This window comes from Rattus norvegicus, chromosome 15 (genome assembly GCF_036323735.1).
Source record: "Rattus norvegicus strain BN/NHsdMcwi chromosome 15, GRCr8, whole genome shotgun sequence".
NCBI lineage: Eukaryota > Metazoa > Chordata > Mammalia > Rodentia > Muridae > Rattus > Rattus norvegicus.
In genome coordinates, this window is record NC_086033.1 from 103701584 (window position 1) to 103710716 (window position 9133).

At 46.0% G+C, this 9133-nt stretch overlaps 1 long non-coding RNA gene across 1 annotated transcript; it reads left to right on the forward strand.

The window, feature by feature from the left end:
- The first annotated feature begins 490 nt into the window (after nt 1-490).
- Nucleotides 491-7961, forward strand: LOC102551086 (uncharacterized). Its single transcript, XR_010058074.1, has 3 exons — nt 491-647; nt 1588-1787; nt 4740-7961. It is a non-coding gene; the product is annotated as an uncharacterized LOC102551086 (long non-coding RNA).
- Nucleotides 7962-9133: the final 1172 nt, after the last annotated feature.

Sequence of the window (9133 nt, forward strand, 5' to 3'; positions counted from 1 at the left end):
TCCCTTGGTCTGCTTTCATTGCACTGAAGGGTTTTATCATGATTTATTACTTCAGTTCTCTGTTTGACAACCCTCCCCCCAAAACCATCTGTCTCTTTGTAGCAGACTGGGGACATACATACAGATGAATCATGCACACATGTGCACACAGAACACACGTGCACACAGCACACACATGCACACTCCATGCCCCTTTGATGAAGATCACATGTGAGTCTGTTTGTGTCATGAATGACACTTAAGAGCGAGTAGTGCCAGGTGCGCCATTTGTATCTTGCTGGCCTCTTGTCTTTGTGTGTCTCCAGATTCCCTCCCCAGAGGCAAAAGCAGCAGCTCAGGTTCACCTTCTCCTGTTGCTGATTTCTTCGTTTACTTCCCTTATGCACTCACCATCCTGGTTTGTTTGGGGTAATTTAGATTTCAAGCCATTCTTCTCTTGTTAGAGTCCGTAATGCTTCTTCTAAATTGAAATTTTTTTTTCCTTCAGGGAGCCAAGAACTCTGATGCTTCTAAATTTACATCTGGGTAGCAGATTTGCTCTGAAGTTGGACTACTGGAAACAAATTCAATGTTTCAGAAATGTTACAAAGAGTTACATTCTTCTGGTCTCATCCATCCAGCTTCTCATGGGGACAGATGGTCTGCCCGTAAGTATAATCAGGAAGGTTCAGAAACATGACAGGATGTTTGTCTCTCCTAAGATGTTTCTTGTTGGTTTAGTTTCTGAGAAATCTATTCTCTCTCTCTCTCTCTCTCTCTCTCTCTCTCTCTCTCTCTCTCTCTCTCCCTCCCTCCCTCCCTCCCTCCCTCCCTTCCCCCCTCTCTCCCTCCCTTCCCCCTCTCTCTCTCCCTTCCCCCCTCTCTCCCTCCCTTCCTCCCTCCCTCTCTTATTCTGACAAAAAAATACTATCTCAAAAGTCTACTACATTGTCTTTCATTACAAACACACATATATTATTTTCTGTATAAATAATGAGAGGCTAAACTTTACCATCTTCAGAAAACAAAAACTTGGTGTTTTTTTTTCCCTCTTGGCAAAAACAACAGCAACAACACATTTTGTTCTCAGCAAATGGAAATAGGAAAAACTATAGGCTCTCTGCAAAGAGACAGTTGCAAGAACCAAAGGAAATTCACTGGATCCAGAGCTGGTCTCAAAATTGTCCTTTGTACCTCTGTCCTACCTCTGACATTTCAGTGGGAGCCCCAGCTGCAATCCCTTGAGCAGGCTTGGAGCATGGCATTTAATAAGATGCTTAAGCACTTGATGTATGTTTAGTAATTTAACAACAAGGCAGGAGCATCTGAAATGCAAATCTGTCCAAAACTATCCTCCTGCCAGTAGAGAAATGGCCTCCCAAACCAACTGTGTTGGTTCCTTTTCAGGAAGCCACACGTACCGAGAGAAGGGAATGTTGGAATTCTTGCTATCACTTGCTATTCCAAGCATCCTTCATTTAAAAGTAGCATCCGTATTTTTACCTCTTGTCTTGAAATACGCCATGGCTGTGGTTTGTTTGGGAGAATCTGTGACCAGAACCAGCACTGCTTGCACAGACCCTGCCATAACCATCTCTTACTCTATAGGATCCTCTTACGTGGTTCGACGTGCTCCGAGTTGCAAAGGGAGGTGGTAGCCAGGAAAAGCCTCCCGAGATGACACCAGGACCCACTAGTGTTCTTGGTGATGTGTGTCACGCCTGTGGAAAGCTGAAGTCCCCTGTTACTACAGCCCGCAGAGCTGTTTGTCCTGGAGACAGACAGAAGGATGCGCTGGCTGAGACTAGGTGGGTCAGAGTTTGTTCACCTTTTCTCTGTGGGTTGTACATCCTCAGAGTGTCACTTCTGAAAACAGGGCACTGCTAATGTTTTCTAAAGCAGGAGTTTGCTCTTGTTAAACAGAAGGGGAAGGGCTAGCAATTCCATCTACAACATTGACTAGAAACACACACACACACACACACACACACACACACACATGCACAGGCATAGGCACATGTGCTCACACATGCATGCACACACATACTTGCACACACTCACACTCACATGCATATGTGCACACACATGTGCACACACATACACACACATGCACATGCATGCACGCACGCATACACACAAAATAGGAAGAATAACAAAACAAAGCCCCAAGGGATACCAGCTTTCTTGTTTAATGAAGATGTGTGCATATTATAGCCACATGTAATTATTGATAATGGTATATATAAAAACAGTAGAAAGTGGTTGCCTTAATAGGAAAGGGTAGCAAACACAGGGTAATGATGTTACTTAGTTTTCACTGACAAATCCATATTGCTTCATTCCTACAAATAGTGGAACGTGGCCTCTCTAGGTGACATGATGTACTAACCCTGCCTGACGCTTACGGGGTGTGGAGTTTGTGGAAAGGTTTCCACCTGTTAAATGTCTGAAAGCATATTGGAAGCTACAGTTCTGGGGCCTGAGTTCTTGGAAACCTAGATTTGACAAAGCTAGACTGACCACACACACACCAGGACTCCCATGTAGAAGACCCACCTCCACCCCCTTGCAATATTTAATCAGCAGGGCCAGCTTAGCATCACTCACATAGGGCCAGCTTAACACAGCTCACACATGTAGCATCTGTGTTCCCTCTGCTTTCCTTCCTGGTCATTTCTCCAAGCCTGACCACTGCTGCTTCCTGCCCTCCTGTCAAGTCAACAATGGAACAGACCTCAGAGAATTGTTACCTGCTGACCCAAGGGGGAATCAAAGGTGTGTGTCTCGGTCCAAGGAATAGAACTGGCATGAAGCGTTGACTATCATAGTTTTGCTTCTTTATTGTAGAAATCTTTCTGGTTTTCTCCGAGAAGAGGGTTCTGTTCCGAGAAAGTGAGGAAGCAGCAAATTTTTGTAATTGGTCTTTCTGGTTTTCAAAGAAGTGACAGTTACACTCACTCAGGACCACAGGTTCCTCCCTTTTACCTATTCACCAGGCCTAACCTCATGCTGTCAGTGAACCTTGCAAGGCAGTGTTGGTACGTAATGGTCTAACAGCCGGTGTTGTAGCTCCACTGGAAGTCACATGACAGGCTATGTCAAGGGCCTTTCCTGCCATAGGCACCTCCAGAACTCCTTCCTGCCCCCTCCTCACTGTGTGCCAATGACTTGTAGCAAGGAAGGGAGCCATGGAAAGACCCACATGCTCTTCAGTAAGCAGAGAACAGGGGACAGGCATGGGAAGGATTCCGGCTTTGTGTTTACTAATAACCGGTTCTGAAGAAACCAAAAATAATTATACTCAAATAAACAACATTGGCTTTCTTTGTTACTACTAAGATTTGCCCATGCCCCGACACATTTTTTTAAAAAATAATTTCACAACATCTTTTTGCTAGGATTATTCTAACTATAATTCATACCAAGTCACTCGTTCCATGCTTTCGCCTTGGCCATCCTCTATCCAATGGGAAGAGTTTTAACCTGACATACTTGTGAGGCAGTCAGTGATGGCTCAGTGGGGAAGAGGGCACAAGCGGTTATTAGCAGGGAGCCATGAATGGTTGGGGAAAAGAAAGTGTCAATCAAGTGAGGGCCAGGCAACCTGGGTTCACACCCAGTGCTGGGAACCAGCACTGACAGGACTGCATCCTCTCATGAAGGGACACTTGAGAGGGGTGCTAAGACTAGGGGCCTATTGCTGTTCTCTGCTCTCACAGGTATTCATTGAGCGCCCACATAATATTTAACGCGGAAAGAGGTAAATATTTGGAACTAGAATATCACCCTCTGAAAGTTACTGATTGAGAGGTTGGTTCCTAGCCCATAGTTGTACCAGGAGGAGGCAGAGCCTTGTGTAAGAAAGCTGTGTGCCAGGAAATGCACCCTTAAAGAGACTACCCCAACCCCAGCATCCTTTACTCTCCTTTGCCTTCTGGTGAGGCCTCATTCTCTACCCGCCATCATGGCCTGTGCTGCCACAGGTCTGAAGCACAGATATCATGAACCAAAATAAACCTTTCTTTCTTTTAAGTTCATTACCTTCAGTATTGTGTAATGGTAACAAAGAACTACCCAGGTCCCACTTTGAAAACACGAAAAGGCTTCTGATGATGATGCCTGCCCATTGTGAGCAGAACGCCACCCAATCTCTGGTATTCCGTCTCGGCACTGAGTGTGAAATGCTTGTTCGCTTGGCATGCATTAGCTTGACAGCTCATAAATATGATTTATAAATGAAAATCAGGTACAGAAAGGCACTTGGCCAACCTCTCACCTGACCGGTCATCTGACTGGTGGGCTTTCACAGTGGTTACCAGGGAGTGAAAGAGTTGTGGAGAAAGTTCTAGAAAGAAGTGTTTTTATACTTTGTAGGAGGTCATCCTCCTGTTCAGACTCTGAACAAAGCTCTGTTCTAGCATCTTCCGCTCAGGGAAGGCTAGTCTTCCCTTCTAATCAGCAACAGTAGCTGCCCAGAATGTCCAGGATGTGACTTTTCATGGGGCACAATGGCCAATGATCAAGGGGTGGTTGAAATTGGTGGTTGACGTGGGTAAGACCAAAATGTCGCACTGGCCAGATGTGGTGACGAATTCCTATAATCCCAGAACTCGGAGGCTGGAGGACCACCACCAGCTTGAGACCAGTGTAGACTAGCAGCCAGTACACAGCATCTCCTCCACCAAGGACAAGAAACACTCAGAGAAGTGACGAGAATCAGACCACTTTAGAAAGTGAATGCGTTGCGCTTCTCCGAACAGGAGCAAAGGCAAGAGCAGCATCTGGGAACTAGCCTCTACAGTCCATGCTTCTATTGGTAGCTGGGGACGCCAGGAAGATGCGGGAAGCATGCGCAGAGCTCAAGGTGTGGCGCACACGCCCTCTTCGCTGCTTTACTCTACCCCAGCCTCCGACACACAGAAGAAGAATGTTTTCCATATGTGGATCGGTGAGATTTCTAAATTCGAAATGTATGGAGACAATTTGAGCTGGCTTATAGAATGCGCGTTCTCTTGGCAGTGGTCCCTAACTCTATTTTCATAACCGTTTCTCCCCACCCAGCACTGTAACTGTGGGTGAGCGTAAAGTACCAGCCAAGCGGCAGCTAGTGAGTGGTTTCCACTTCTACAATCTGGAGTGATTTCCGCCTCCATTGGCTAAATAAAGAAAGGTTCACATTTACCTGATTCTTCAGTTTACAAATGAAATAGCCCATGTCCCGGTCACTTCTCGGGTTCTTTAGAAGCTGGAAGATGCTTGGTACTTTTCCCGGAGTCTATGAGAACTAGCTTTCGTTGTCCTTGAGGTTCAGGATGGACACGTATAGCCTTACAACCAACATCTGTTTAGGATGCAAGCAAGGATGGGATTGAGCCAGCACAGTGGGGTGGAAATGACACTGATCTCGGTTTACCCAATGTCCCTGTATTGTGCTTGTGATGAAGATAGAAACAATTCATGATTTGGAGGCAAGAAAGATGCTTAGTGATAAATAAAGGGTGTAAGTGGGTGACTTGGGGCATTAAGAAGCGGTAATATAAGACAAACACCTCCTGGAGGCAGAAGGGACAGGGAGGGCTAAACACCCGAGCCTCTAGACCATGGAGAGAGAAGACAAGAAATTACAAAGTCTGCCCTAGGTCTCAGTCTGTTTGAGTTGAACTGCCACTGTCCAGACTTGACCTTGGGAAGCAGAGGAGTCCACAGGGTTAAGAACTTGGTGAGAAAGGAGTCATTGGCTACCCAAGAGTCAGGGAATAACAAACCAAGTTCAACTCTGACAGGTAAGTGTTTGGTTGAGATTCTGGGGAATAAATTTCAAAATAGATTGGAGCCCAGATAATGGACTTGAGGATGCCCAGGCTTACGGAGAGAGAGAGAGAGAGAGAGAGAGAGAGAGAGAGAGAGAGAGAGAGAGAGAGAGAGAGAGAGAGTGTGTCCTGTGTGCTTCATAGAGGAAATTCTGCCTCTGTAACCTGGAGAGAAACAGCTCTGTATTAGTGGCCAAGGATTCTAAATTAAAAAGACTTGAAGAGCTAAGAAACAGTCCATGGTCCATTGCTAATTCTCCATATAGCTTGAACACAGAGAGGGTAACACTTAGGTCTGTAGTCGCGATGGGCCCGGTCTGGCGGGCATAACAAGTGCACCCCTCTGGTGGGTGGTGCTGGAGGCAGTACGTTCATGGCGGGCAGAAGCCTGAGGGAAATCTTAGCACCTTCTGCTCAATTTTGCTGCAATCCTAAAAGTGTTCTGAACAACTTCTTTGACAAAGACTAACAACCCACGGTCCTAGAGACTACGAAACACTCTCACATAACAGTTGGGTTGATATTGACCACTTTGGTAAAAATTTCAAAAAAAATATGCTAAAATATGCCTAGCAGTTTCAGAATTAGTGAGTATTGTTCATAGGATGTGATGTAATGGGAAATGGTATTTGGTAGCAGTAATTAGTATTATTGAATGAGGAAAAATGGGTTTATGAATTCCTTTCTTGGTACAAATACAAGTGTAGACAAATGTGCATTAGCAGACATATACTTGTAGACTTGTAGACAGACAGACAGAGATAGACAGAGACATGCACAGAGAGAGGAGAGGACATTCTTGTTTCAAATTAGAAATGCCTAGACAGGAGCAAAGGCTTCAACACAACTGTGAACATGGGGACTTTCCATACAATCTGCTTGCTGGGTGTGTGTGGATTTGATGAGGCAATGATACTGAGCCAAGACCCACTGTCACTGTGACTGTTTATCTTGAAGATGCAGTGCTCTGCCAGTGAACTATGTGGGTGCGAATCGAGGGGGGAGAGTGACAGGATAGCATCCCAGCCTGGCAGGCACTGAGGAGACAACACTGTTTCCTAAGGCACCGTGAGGGATTGGATGAGGGTATCTGCCTTGTGCTTGGATGGACGGCTAGTGCCTCATCATCAGGGAAGCATTGCTGGAGATGACTCCATCTGCCTCACTGTGTGCCGTGTGTGCTTGGTAAATATTTAATGTCAACACTGCACCCTCCTCAGGCTTGCTAAATCACTCCCTGGATCTCAGGTGGCAGCTCTGATACCTCCCCAGAAAGGAGACACAGCCTCCCGTGTGGCCACATCATAGGCAGCTCCGTTGATGTGCTCTCGAGCTCTCTGCGCTGTCTGTGGCAACAGTGTACTAGAGCAGGTACCTAAAGACTGATGAGCCAACAGAAGGGCAAAGATCAGAGTCTCCTTTGTCCCTATTCCCTATAGATGCTGCCTTTTGGTACGTCAATTTTCTAGATGATGAATTTGGAGAGGGTCAGTGGTCCAAAGACAAACCACGGGTGTGGCAGAGGCTGGGTCCTAAGCACATATTATTCCCAATATCATGGACAGACAACTCACATCTCTACCTCCCTGTGAAGCACAGCTTTGTCCCTAATAATGTCATTCATCTTCCTGGTTTCATGCTATGATGATGGCTGCCTCTCTCTCCTGTCTCTACAGGGGAGTTGTTCTCCTGGAAGTGAAATTAGAAAACCTGGCAAAGTAATGGGCCTGAAGTATTCCACTGAGTCATCTCCCAGCCCACTGAGCACAAAGACATGGAAGAGTCTAGGCCAACAGTTGATTGAGTTTGCTTTTATCCTGGTGGGTTAGAGCCATGTGGATGCCCAGTGTGACAGGGGTGTGTGTGTGTGTGTGTGTCTGTGTCTGTGTCTGTGTCTGTGTGTCTGTGTGTATTTGTATGTGTCTGTGTATGTCTGTGTGTCTGTGTGTGTGTCTGTGTGTCTGTGTATTTGTGTGTGTGTGTTTGTGTCTGTATGTCTGTGTGTCTGTGTATTTGTGTGTGTATGTGTGTGTTTGTGTCTGTGTGTGTGTGTTTGTATGTATCTGTGTGTGTGTCTGTGTGTGTGTCTGTGTATTTGTGTGTGTGTGTGTGTGTGTGTGTGTGTGTGCCAACCTCATAACCAAACATGTAGAATTTTTCCAATCCAGAGTATGCCTGCGCCTAGCCATCTCCCACTTCACCACAGCTGGGTCCACAAGACATAGGATAAAGGCAACGGGCAAGGCGTTTGACTTGCCCAGCAAACATTTGTGTTAAGTGATTTGCCCAGAAATACCATTTGCTCTTTGCAGTTATTCATGCTGCGATGTCTCCTTACCTTTTGGAGCTGCAAACCTAAATTTAACAGCATGCACGGTGTGAACTCTGAGGCTGCGTGAAGCTGGAACAGGATTAGCTATTTCTCAATTGCCAGATGCATTCTAACCAATCAGGAAAGCTCCAGGCAATGGCTCAAATCCTGGCGTTCTCCTTGGGTTGCCTTGAGACTTGGAAAATTTTTCCAAGAGAAAAATATACGTATTTTTACAAAGACCGGTGAATCATGGAGAGTTACAGAATGACCAAACGTATAGTAGTTGGCCAAGCCGGGAACATCACGAGCCATGGTTATGTAGCACATGGAGATGGAATGTGGACCTGGTTTCTTCCCTTTGGGGTATTCAGGTACCATTGCATGCTGGGCTGGAATGAAGGAGCTAGGACTGTCCAGGCAGGCGAGTTCTCAGGATCTAGGTCTGGCCAGCCAAGTGAGTGCTGGAAAAGGAGACCTTTTCCAGGATGAATTTTCAGTGTTACAGTTCTTCTTTATGGGGGAATGTGAAGCAGGTCTTCTAGACGCTTTTCTGTAAAACAGCAGCTCTCTGTATAAGGGGTAACAAGGGCTATATAAACCTTGTGGAGTAGGAGTGTGTGTGTTATGGCTGTGGCCGAGGTGCTGGGAATGCTTTATTTGCATGAAGAGGGATGTCATGTGCTTAAACCTGTAATTTGGCCAAAAGGCTATAAAAGGGGTGAGGGTTATGGGGCTAGGTGCCCTGGGTTATGTGATCCTCAAGATGAGATTTTTGGGGTTCGGACCCTCCACCTTACTCATTCCAGGCCTGTTCTTCCTTGCTGCACCTGCCCCACAATGGAACATGGTGACGTGGCTTGGTGAAGGTACATGTTGTTGTGTTGCAGGAAAGGTTGTGTTTAATGTTGACTGTGGGGTCACTAGGCCTTTGCAGCGACCTCTGAGTCAACTCAAAGTGGAGATTTTGTTTTTCTTTTTCTTTTTCTAGACAGCTTGAAACTCTTCTCACCACAAAGGGATATGAGAACCT